Here is a 12,964-nt window from a genome sequence, read left to right as displayed (position 1 = left end):
AGCACTCTCCTGTATATACTACACTCTACTGACAGCACTCTCCCTATACACTGCACTCTACTGACTGCACTCTCCCTATACACTGCACTCTACTGACTGCACTCTCCCTATACACTGCACTCTACTGACTGCACTCTCCCTATGCACTGCACTCTACTGACTGCACTCTCCCTATGCACTACACTCTGACTGCACTCTCCTGTATACACTACACTCTACTGACTGCACTCTTCTGTATACACTACATTCTCACTGCACTCTTCTCCATACACTGCAGTCTCCTCTATACACTTTCTACTGACTGCACTCTCCTTTATACACTGCACTCTCCTGACTGCACTCTCCTCTATACACTTTCTACTGACTGCACTCTCCTCTATACACTTTCTACTGACTACACTCTCCTGTATGCACTGCAGTCTAAGGACTGCACTCTACCCTATACACTGCACTCTCTTGACACACTTAACTTTCTTCCATAGACTGAGCTCTCTTCTCTAATGTCTGCACTCTACACCTTCCCTGCACTCTGTGCAGTCTCTTAGTATGTCAGTGTATTTACTCTCTCCCAGTACTGGCAATGTGTGGTCTCTCTTTCTCTCAGTCAGTGTATGGAGTCTGTATGTCAGTTTGCAGTCACACTCGGTGTACAGACTCTGTCAGTACTGGCAGTGTACAGTCTCTCTTTATCCTTGGAGTCTCTGTCTGTCAGTGTTTGGTCTCTCAGTGGGTATAGACTCTCTCTCTCTGTGTATAGACACACTCTCTTTCTCTCTGTATAGACACTCTCTCTGTCAGTGTACACTCCCTCTCTCTGTCAGTGTATAGACACTCTCTCTCTGTCAGTGTATAGACACTCTCTCTCTGTCAGTGTATAGTCACTCTCTCTCTGCCAGTGTATAGACACTCTCTCTCTGCCAGTGTATAGACACACTCTCTCTGCCAGTGTATGGACACTCTCTCTCTGCCAGTGTATAGTCACTCTCTCTCTGCCAGTGTATAGTCACTCTCTCTCTGCCAGTGTATAGACACTCTCTCTCTGCCAGTGTATAGACACTCTCTCTGCCAGTGTATAGTCACTCTCTCTCTGCCAGTGTATAGTCACTCTCTCTCTGCCAGTGTATAGACACACTCTCTCTGCCAGTGTATAGACACACTCTCTCTGCCAGTGTATAGACACACTCTCTCTGCCAGTGTATAGTCACTCTCTCTCTGCCAGTGTATAGACACACTCTCTCTGCCAGTGTATGGACACTCTCTTTCTGCCAGTGTATAGACACTCTCTCTGTCAGTGTATAGTCACTCTCTTTCTGCCAGTGTATGGACACACTCTCTCTGCCAGTGTATAGACTTTCTGTCAGTGCATAGACATTCTCTCTCTGTCAGTGTATAGTCTCTCTCTCTCTCTATCAGTGTACAGACATTCTCTGTCAGTGTATAGTCTCTCTCTCTCTCTCTCTCTCTCTCTCAGTGCACACATTCTCTCTCTGTCAGTGTATAGTCACTCTCTCTATCAGTGTACAGACACTCTCTCTCTCTATCAGTGCACAGACATTCTCTCTCTCTGTCAGTGTATAGTCAATCTCTCTCTGTCAGTGTATAGTCTCTCTCTCTGTCAGTGTATAGTCACTCTCTCTCTGTCAGTGTATAGTCACTCTCTCTCTGTCAGTGTATAGTCACTCTCTCTGATGGTGTATAGACATTCTCTCTCTATCAGTGTATAGACACTCTCTCTGTTGTTGTACACTCTCTCTGTCAGTGTATAGTCTCTCCCTCTCTCTGTCAGTGTACAGACACTCTCTCTCTCTCTCTCTATCAGTGTACAGACATTCTCTCTGTCAGTGTATAGTCTCTCTCTCTCTCTCTCTCTCTGTGTCAGTGTACAGACACTCTCTCTGTCAGTGTATAGTCTCCCCCTCTCTCTGTCAGTGTACAGACACTCTCTCTCTCTCTCTCTATCAGTGTACAGACATTCTCTCTGTCAGTGTATAGTCTCTCTCTCTCTCTCTCTCTGTCAGTGTATAGTCTCTCTCTCTCTCTCTGTCAGTGTATAGTCTCTCTCTCTCTCTCTATCAGTGTACAGACATTCTCTCTGTCAGTGTATAGTCTCTCTCTCTCTCTCTCTGTCAGTGTATAGTCTCTCTCTCTCTCTCTATCAGTGTACAGACATTCTCTCTCTGTCAGTGTATAGTCTCTCTCTCTCTCTCTATCAGTGTACAGACATTCTCTCTCTGTCAGTGTATAGTCTCTCTCTCTCTCTCTCTGTCAGTGTATAGTCACACTCTCTATCAGTGTACACACTCTCTCTCTATCAGTGTACACTCTCTCTGTCAGTACCGGCAGTGCTGATTCTCTCTCTCCCTCTGTATTGTCTCTCAGCGATCTGCGTGTCTCTCACAACTGACTCCGGAGTTGCTCTCAGTGGGTGAAGCTCTCACACAGTGTCTGTCTCTCGCCATAGTTCCCCGGCTGTGTCCCTGTGTGAGTGTCAGTGCGGGGCCCCGGGCAGTGCAGGCAGTAGGGGCCCCGGCGGGTGACAGGACAGTGACAGGCGCGAGCACAACACTAGAGGGCGGGAGCGCGCGCCGCATGTCCGTCCGTCCGTCCCGCCTTCGTCCCGCCCTGCCCCCGCCTACCTGGTCACTCACGGCTCCGCCCACCTAACTCCTCACTGGCCGCTCGGAACAATCCTAGAGCAGAGACATAACCCCTTCGTGCCCGGAGAGCAGCGTCCTGTGTACAGACATTATTAACACTTTTCTGCCCGACACCGACCGTGAACCCTTCCTATTTGCTACCATCAATAACCCCTTACTGCCCGGACTGTACTGCCTTTCCTTTAGCATCTTGCTGCCATTAACATTAACCCTCTCCTGCCTTTTCATCATTAACCTCTTCCTCACCGACATCAACAATAACCCTCCCCCCATCCCATCATGATCATTAACCCCTTTCTACAGGGATCAACAATCATCCCAGGGCAACATTAACCGCTTGCCCTCTGGAAGATTTCACCCCCTTTATGACCAGGCCATTTTTCGGCACTGCTGTACTTCAACTGGCAATTGCACGGTCATGCGATGCTGTAGGCAGAAGAAATTTATATCATTGTTTTCCCACAAATGGAGCTTTCTTTTGCTGGTATTTGACCACCCCTGGGTTTTTTATTTTTTGCGTTATAAATGAAAAAAAGATTCAAACTCATGCAAAAAAACATTTTCTACTTTTTGCTATAAAACATATCCAATTAAAAAATACAGAAAAAAATCACATTTCTTTATACATTTTGGCCAAAATGTATTCTTCATTTCTTTGTTACATAAAATCCCAGTAAGTGTATACTGAATGGTTTATAGGAAAGTTTTATGATCTACAAACTATGGTATAGAATAGATACTGGAATGTTCATTTATTTATTTGATACTATTATTGGCGGCGATCGATGACTAAGGCCCCATGTACAGGGGACACTTCTGAACGATGGAAACAGTAGTATACCCATTGTTTTAAGGATACGGCTGCTTTGAGTAAATTAAAACCAAATATGCCACATTTTAACCACTTGAGCATCCTTCCTGAGGATTAACCCCCCCCCCTCTTCCTGGCCAGGCCATTATTTGCGTTATGGCACTTTGTTACTTTGACAATTGCGTGGTCACGCAACGCTGCACCCAAATGAAATTTACATGTTTTTTTCCCACAAATTGAGCTATTTTTCGGTGGTATCGGATCGCCTGTGCGTTTTTTATTTTTAGTTCTATAAGCAAAAAAATACCGCCAATTTTGAGAAAAAAACAATATTTTGCACTTCATGCTATTAAACATGTCCAGTAAAAATATTTTAAAAATCAAATTTCGTCATAAATTTAGGCCAAAATGTATTCTGCTGCATGTGTTTGCTAAAAAAATCCCAATACTTGTAAATTATATGGTTTACGTGAAAGTTATAGTGTTTACAAATGGTGGTATAGATACTGGAATTTATTTTTTTTCTACAAGTAATGGTGGCGATCAGCGACTTTTAGCGGCACTTCGGGACTGTGCGGACATTCTAACACTGACATCTCCAGTGACACCAATACAGTGATCAGTGCTAAAAAAAAAGTACTGACACTGTACTAATGACACTGGGCAGGAAGGGGTTAATGTGAGGGTCGATAAAGGGTTAACTATGTGCTGGGAGTGTTTTACTGGGAGGCGGTGTGTGTGTGCTTTACTGTAAGCACACTGATTGGGATGGCTGTGCTGTGCACAGCCATCCCAAGCAGTGTGCTCATGCTGACAGGGAGGAAGACTGTTTGCTTGGCGCCGGCAGGTAATTACCGGCTAGGACCCGCTAACTGACATCTGCAGCTGCGAATGGCGGCCCGCGTGCGTCTCCTACCTGGAAATGCGAAATCACGTATATATATGCGATTTTGCGCACAGATGCCGCCCTGTAACCGTATATATATACTATAGGAACTCGTGGAATCACAAAAAAACTACAGTACCCAAAATTCTCCATATGCTTTAAAAGCCTTTAGTTTACAGTAGAGTAAAAGTGGTTATAAAACCTAAGCATGTTTTACATTATTAATAATAATAATAATAATAATGCATTCCTTGCATTAAGGTAAGAAATGTTAGGCATCATTATCCCTCTCACCCCTTACCCCCTTTTACTTACCTGAGCCCTCATTCGATCAAGCACTGTGCATGTCAGCAGCTCCTTTTTCCCCTCAGTTCTGGGTCTCACAGGCTTTGCTGGGGCACTGGGGCCCATTTGCTTCTCATTGCTGTCAATCAAAGCCAGTGACAAGGGAGTGAGGGGTGGGGCCGAGTCTGTGTCAATGGACGCAGACAGCAGAGTTTGTGAGCACGCACGCACAAGTGCCCCCATAGGAAGTGGCTTCCTATGGGGGCACTGGACAGTGATGAGGAGCAAGGAGCACCAGTGGGAGAGCCGAGAAGAGGAGGCTCAGGGTGGCTTTGTGCGATTCCGTTGCACAGAGCGGGTAACTATAAACCTGTCTGTTATGTTTAAAAAAATTACGTTTACAACCACTTTATCTGTGAACTATGGCCCTAGAATTATTGCTCACACTCCGATATTTGCAATGATAACTCACATGTGTGGCGCAATTGATGTTTACATACCTTTTCACTCTACTCTGCACTTTTTATATGGGGTGTGTATGGGGTGACGGGGGTAGGCTATACAATTTTTAAAAATACTTTCTATTTATTTTATTTAATTTCTTTTTTAATATTTTTATTTTTTTAACTTTATTGATTTTAATTGCTATCACTAGGGGGCTATCAAACCCCTATGACCTATGTGATAGCACGAGCAGGTGACAGGTCCTCTCTATGGCAACACTGGGGGTCCATTTGACCCCCAATTTTTCCCCTGCCCTCCAATGCAGCTATTCAAATACAGATGATGTTTGAATAGCTGCATCCTCAGCAACACTAGCAAAGGAATGACAGCTGTGATCATGGAATGGATGTTCCCCAGGTTTATCCTGCTTTCCCACAGTCCTGGGCTCCCCAGAGGAATGGAAGAGCCCAGGAATCACCATGGGTGCCTCTGATGGTGGTACCCCTTTGAGAGAACCACCTGATCACTTTTATAGGAAAGCCCTTCACTGGCTCTTAAAGCCAGTACCAAGGTTGTAGAAGAACCTGTGCTCTTATTTTAACCACTTGTCCAACAGGACGTACCTTGGTAGACAGGTGGTCCACCTATTCTTCACTACCTGCAATGACATAACAGAGCAACACTGTCCTCACCTCACCTCCCAGCATTTAATTTTTTTTTTAGTTTCGGATAAAGTAAACAATATTTAAAACCCCTCTCTGAAGTATATATTTTAAAAAATATATTTTTTAAATATATTCTTCAGATTTTTTTTAACATATAAAAAAGTCACTTTAACATATATTATTACATATGTCTGTAAATGCATTCCAAAAATGTAGATTTGTATTTTTAAAGACATACAGTATATTTGAAATGTATTTTTTAAAACATTTTTCATATATTTTGTAATAAAAACGCATTTCAACATGCAGTGTATGTGTGTGTGTATATATATATATATATATATATATATATATATATATATTGAAATATATTTTTAAATATATTGAATATGGCCAAAATTGTAGCATTTCAAATATATGGCAATATATTTGGGAAGAATATTTTTAATTATATTTCAAATATTATTATATTATATAAAATATTATATAAAATATTATATTTTTCTTCCATGTGGGTTTGCCTGCAACAGATCACATTTTCCAGTTGCAGTGAGTTTCCAAAAGTGGTGCATGCATTATTTTTGGTGCTGTTCACTGCAATTTCAACCCATTTGAACTGATTAGGCTGAAATCCCACAGCACAGAACTGCATGTGAATCACACAGAAACACACAGCATGTTCCTGTGCAATTCCTGCTGTGAACTGGCCCTGTATCTTTATCTCCTTGCTAGAGGAGAAAATGGTAAACAAAGAAGTTTGTGTAGAAATATATGTAATAAAAAATAAAGAAACAATAGCTATATCAGGGTTTGATTTAGGGGGTCAAAGGTCAGAATCGAGGGCCATTGTATTTTAGATAGGATTAAAGAAAAAAAATCTTTAAATTTAGTATCAGTGTCGTGTTAAAAAAAGCACTGTTGGGTCTGGGTCCTTCTATGGGTACAAACAACAAATAACAGAAAGTATGTGGTACAGCTGCAATCATCAGGAGTTGGGGGTTTTTTTGGTAGTGAGTCATGGCAATAGCAAAAAATTTACAGCAAATGTTTAAAAAAATAATTTTTTAACTATTTTGTGCCAGTTTTCTTTTGACAATAAAATAAAAATTAGGAGATATTCATTTCCATTTACTACCAAATAAAAGCCAAATTTTTCCTGATAAAAACACACGGTTCAGCACATAATTCACCTGGATACAGTAAGTACTTAGGATGATATGTACAGAGTTACTTACATATGGAAAAGGTGGAAAACTACTGAAAGTAAAAAAAATGTAAAAAGTGTTTTTTTTTTTACTTCTTTTGTCCATTTGTATGAAGGTTCAGGTTGAAGAGTACCTGTTTCTCAGCATCTAACACTATGTTCCCAGCTAACAAGGGGACTTTTTTGGCACATGAACGAGACCAGGGTTCCATAACCCTCAGGAGCCATATAAAACTCATTACACCGTCAAAATGGTTGTAAATCCTTACATATACCCAGTGAGGAGACTGGCCTTAGGTGACACGCAGAGATGAAACAAATCCTCCTACATAAGTTGTATCTGTTTATATATAGCCGTCTGTCCCCTACATCCATTCAAAGTGCAGCATTTACACAGGATCTCTCAGCTTTGAAAAGCAGGGGGTGGGGAGCTGATTTAACACTCTAAGAGCTGATTGGAGGGAAAGGACACATCCCCTTCACACAGCACACAGGAACAGAGCTGAGTCTGTCAATCACAGGCTGTGCCCTCCCCTGTCACCATTATTCTCTTGCTGTCAGGAAGGCCCATCAGAAGTGACTCATGCTGATAGCAGAGAAACAAGGCAGCAGACAGAAATGACATTAGGGGGAGATTTACTAAAGCTGTTTCACTTAGAATCTGGTGCACCTGTGCATGGTAGCTAATAAGCTTCTAACCTCAGTTTGTTGGATTAAAGTGTTGCTAAACCCAGGGCCCTGAATCCATTATATCTGGTCTCCCACAGTACACACAACATGGAAATGCAATTATTTCAATAAATATAAACTGCTATATACCTTTTCCCATCAGCAATTAGAGCAGTCTTGTGACTTCTATCAGTGTCCGGTTCAGCACGTGCTAAAGCTTGTAGGAGGAGTTTTCATTTTGCTCTAGGAGGATGCAGAACCCCTGACTTCTGTCTGGACAGTGCTGATTGGCCCTGTGCTGATCACATGCACCCTCCCAAGAAAAAATAAACCTCTTTAGTAATACACACCAAACTAAGCATGTGCAGAGTGAATCCACACGATATGTGGGGGACACTGGAATAAGGGGATCAGAGAAGTCAGGATCAAACAGCGTTTTTACACAATGCAGAGGATTAACCCCTTAGGTTCCACAGTGAGTATAACAAGCATGCTTTACTGCATATACAGACTGATTTTACTGTGGTGGGTTTAGTAACACTGTAAGCTTTGGTGATAAAACCTGGAAGCTGATTGGTTTCTATGCAGAAGTGACCCTGATTTTGCACTCTCCAGCTTTATTAATTAAACCCCTTAATGTTCTGGATTGAGACACGCACACACTATAGAGGCATATGCTTTGATCGTATTTCATGTCTGAGGTTTACAATCACTTTAAAGGAGGAGTACAGGAAGTAAAAAAAAATAAACACACATACTGACCTATATTATTATTATTATACAGTATTTATATAGCGCTAAAAGGTTTGCTCAGCGCTGTACATTATAGTGGGGGACAGAACATGAGACAATACAGTAACAAAACAAAACACGAGGGGGTCAAGGGCCCTGCTCTTTCTATATGGCTGCAGCATCAATTCAATGCTGCAGCTGTCCTCAGCAACCTTTAAGCCTGAGAACTGAGCGATCAAGTGACCTCTGATTGCTCAGTTCTCAGGTCTGTTCTGAGCAAAGAGAGGCTATTGTTGTCACTGGTCTCTGCTTCGCCCCTCCAGTGCTCCCTGGAGCGCAGGACGAAGAGTGCGTGGGGACAGCTGGCTCAGGCTCTCAATGGTGCACTAAAGGGTTGCGCACGCTGCCGGTCAGGCATCTGGGTGTATCCTAACATTATTGTCAGAGAGTGGAGCGACTCTGTGATGTCAGCTGACAGCGGGCTTAAGCCCACTCAACTGATTCTGGGTCACAGGAGTGCAAAGAAGCTTTGGCCATACTTTTCTTATAAAAACTACCTAAAGCTGTAAACCTGATGTGGATGGCATTTAATTTGTTTTGTACAATGTGTATCATAAACTATTATTTTTAAAGTGGTTGTAAAGGCTGAATGCATGAAGGTAAAAAAAAACCTTCTGTGTGCTGCTTCCTCCACACCCCCCTATACTTACCAGAGCCCCACCTCAATCCCACACTGTGCACGAGAGCCTTGGCTCTCCCAGGTCTCTCTCTCATTATTGGCTGTGACAAAGCAGCAGGAGTCATTGGCTACCAGAGTTGTCAATCACAACTAGTGAGGAAGGAGCAGGGGTTGCAGCTGAGCCACACAGAACAGGGCTTGGGAGCAAACACGCATGAGTGCTCTTAGAGCAAGCAGCTTGCTTTAGGGGCACTCAGCAGGGGGGAGAGGCCAGGAGCTCCGACGGGGGGACCCAAGAAGAGGAGGATCAAGGCTGCTCTATGCAAAACAAAAGTAGGTAAGGCTGGCCATACATTATACAATTTTCATGAGATATTTGGTTTAGATCTACCAAAAACCATATAATAGGAGGTCAAACCTAACAACACTTTCAATTGTATCCAAATAGACAGGCTCTTGCACTACATAGTTGAAGGTAAATCTAAAAGAAATTGGGCAGAAATTGGACAGAAAATGGTATAGTGTATGGCTAGCCTTACTATAACTTGTTTGTTATTTAAAAAAAAAAAAAACAAGCTTTTAATATTGCCCTCCAGCGGATTTAACCCCCTTCCTGACCAAGCCATTTTTGTGTTACAGCGCTGCGTTAATTTAACTGACAATTGCGCGGTCATGCAACACTGCACCCAAACAAAATTTACGTCCTTTTTTCTCATGAAGCAAGCTTTTTTTTGGTGGTATTTGATCGCCTGTTCGGTTTTTATTTTTTGTGCTATAAAAAAAACCGACAATTTGGAGAAAAAAATATTTTTTACTTTTAGCTATTAAACATGTCCAGAAAAAAATAAAAAAAAATAAAAATTTGTTATAAATTTAGTCCAAAATGTATTCTGCTATATGTCTTTGCTAAAAACAAATCCCAATAGGAGTCAATTAATTGGTTTACGTGAAAGTTGTAGCATTTACAAATGACGGTATATATACTGGAATTTGTTTTTTAATTTTTACTAGTAATGGCGGTGATCAGCGTCTTATAGCGGGACTGCGGTGGGCATTCTGACACTGGGGGGAACTGACATGGTGTCACTGACATCCCCAGTGACACCAGTACAGTGATCAGTGCTAGTAAAAAGAACTGACACTGTACTAATGGCACTGGGCAGGAAGGGGATGACATGAGGGGCGGTCAAAGGGTTAACTATGTGCTGTGTGCTGTTCTACATAGTGTGCTGTGTGCAGGGGCGGACTGACAACTCACGGGGCCCCCGGGCAATAGGGGATCATGGGGCCCCTGTGTCCTTGCCCAAACTCAAAAAAGCCTATGAAAAAGGTACCAGGGGCATCTCATGGGGACCCTACTGACCCCGGGCCCTCAGGCAGTGCCCGAGTTTCCAAATGGTCAGTCCGCCCCTGGCTGTGTGTGTGTTTCACTGTAAGCACACTGCTTTGTATGGTTGTGCTATGCACAGCCATGGATAGCAGTGTGCAGGAGCTGACAGGGAAGAGAACTGTATTGTTCACAAACAGCTCTCCCCCCATCGGACATGCATGGCAATCACCGGGTGCCGGCGAGTAATCACTGGTGATTGACAGTCGAGGCCACACCCCCTACCCGGAACGGCAAAATCACGTATATATGCGTGATTCTGCGCCCCCGTACTTCCCTGTAGCAGTATTTCTGCTATAGAGTGGATGGGAAGCGGTAAAAAATAAAATCCTTGTATCCAAATTTTATCCTTTATTCTATCTCAGTGCTGCTGATCTCTTGCAGCCTCTCTGCAGCCACTTCATGTCTACGGGCGCTCCAGTAATGGCTACATGGTATTTCTCAGGACCGGCTTTCTGATGGTGACAGCAGTGGTCCATGCCTGTGTAACGTGTTGAAACAGCCTCTTGTAGTCTCCATCAGAAACCTGTGTGGCAGGGCGACAACAGAGCAGCACATTGGGAAAGAGGGACAGGTCATGGCAGAATCCCCAGGGGTTATTTTTGTAAAAGCTAAAGATAAAAACATATTGAAAATTACTTCTGAAAAAAACATTAACATGCCTCTGTGAAATTTTATTAGCTGAACTTGCATCTGGTTAAATTTTACTTTCACTATTGACTCCAATGCATTTTGCCAAAATGGCAAATTTCACTGAAATGTCTTGATTTTTCAGAGAAATTGCAGAAAAACTAAAACTCTGAATTTCAATAATCTGTCATAGTGAAGAATAAAGACCACTAAAAGGAATGCATTCCTTAAAGGCTGCTAGACTGCCAATGTCATATTAGGGGCTAGATCAGGGGTCTCCAAACTTTCTAAACAAAGGGCCAGTTTACTGTCCTTCAAACCTTAGTGGGGCTGGACTGCGGACATTGGGAGAAGAAAATATCCTGGTGTTGGTGGGAGTAAACAGTGCCCCATAATTAGTATTAGGGGGATAAATAGTACCCCATTGTTGGTATGAATGAGTGTCCCATCATTGGAGTCAGTGGAGGGAATAATGTCCCATCATTGGTGTCAGTGGGAGGAATAGTGCCCCATCATTGGCATAAATAGGAGGGAATAGTGCTCCATCATTGGTATCAATGTAAGGAATAGTGCCCCGTCATTGGTGCTAGTGGGAGGAATAGTGACCCATCATTGGAGTCAGTGGAGGGAATAATGTCCAATCATTGGTGTCAGTGGGAGGAATAGTGCCCCATCATTGGAGTCAGTGGAGGGAATAGTGTCCAATCATTTGTGTCAGTGGGAGGAATAGTGCCCCATCATTGGCATAAATAGGAGGGAATAGTGCTCCATCATTGGTGTCAGTGGGAGGAATAGTGCCCCATCATTGGCATAAATAGGAGGAATAGTGCTCCATCATTGGTATCAATGGAAGGAATAGTGCCCCGTCATTGGTGCTAGTGGGAAGAATAGTGACCCGTCATTGGTATCAACGGGAAGAATAGTACTTCATTGTTGGTGTCAGTTGCAGGAACTATGCTTCACTGTTGAAGACAGTGGGGGGAATAATGCCCAAAGGACAGGATAAAAGCAAGCATAGAACTGCATCTGGCCGCCAGGCCACAGTTTGGAGACCACTGGGCTAGAGAGTAAATCTAGTCAAAGACGAGACCTCCGTCTGTCCAGGAACTGTTGCTCCACCACTGCCACCCTGCCCCAAGCTTCTCTCCAACTCTACCATTTGGAGAAAGCTGCCAGTGGCTGGTGACAGGGCTTATCCTATTTCTTCATATAAAAGGTAAATTCAGCTTCTGTATACAGATTGTTCAGTAAGCTGTCAGTAAGTACATTAGAATAACATTCACTGGTTGGAACAGCTTCTTATTTCACATCTATGCTGAACAATCTGCCCCCAATCACTGTCGTAAAAGGTGATCTCCGGGCACAGAAACCTTTATTATAAAAGAAGAAGTATGGCCAAAGCTTTTTTTGGATGTACTTCTATGGATCACAGAAGTGCAGTTGATTCTGCACTCCTGTAACCCGTTTTCAGCCGGCAGAGGGGCCAAGTAGACCCACCCACTACAGGCTACCTACAGAAAGCTACAGGAGGGGGCGGAGACAAGACCGGTCACCCTGCACAAGGAGAGAAAGCAACAGTGACCAGTCTTTATTACAGGGAGCTCCTGCACAAAGGGAAAGTTTCACACTGGATTACTGTACAGATCTGGAAGCAATATACAAAGCACACCAAGATTCAAGGAAGAAACTTTCATTTGCTGACCATACAGGTTGAAATCTGAACGTACAATCTCCTATACATTTATCAACAACTTTGTAGTATGAATGCCTATATAAACAGTTTACAGATGAACTTCTGGAGGCCCTCACACTACATAGTTTTCAGCAAATCAAAGCTCACCGCATACCTTTGTAGTGGAGTTTCAGCACATATTTTTTTTCCTTAGTATCAGAGAGCATGAGGAAGGTATAATGT

The 12,964-nt window shown here is 43.0% G+C and overlaps 1 protein-coding gene across 1 annotated transcript in view; it reads right to left on the bottom strand.

The window, feature by feature from the left end:
• The window catches only part of SOX5 (SRY-box transcription factor 5), a 288,812-nt gene extending 286,224 nt beyond the window's left edge, over positions 1–2,588 (bottom strand). The window contains exon 1 of the mRNA XM_089693351.1: positions 2,338–2,588. The gene's annotated coding sequence lies outside the window, so the exon portion shown is untranslated. The remainder of the gene's footprint in view (positions 1–2,337) is intronic.
• Between the last annotated feature and the right edge of the window lie 10,376 nt (positions 2,589–12,964).

This window comes from Staurois parvus, unplaced genomic scaffold (assembly GCF_062004578.1).
Source record: "Staurois parvus isolate SC_StPar_1 unplaced genomic scaffold, SC_StPar_1.0 ptg000628l, whole genome shotgun sequence".
In the NCBI taxonomy this organism is placed as follows: Eukaryota; Metazoa; Chordata; class Amphibia; order Anura; family Ranidae; genus Staurois; species Staurois parvus.
This window is presented reverse-complemented; position numbering and strand designations above follow the sequence as displayed.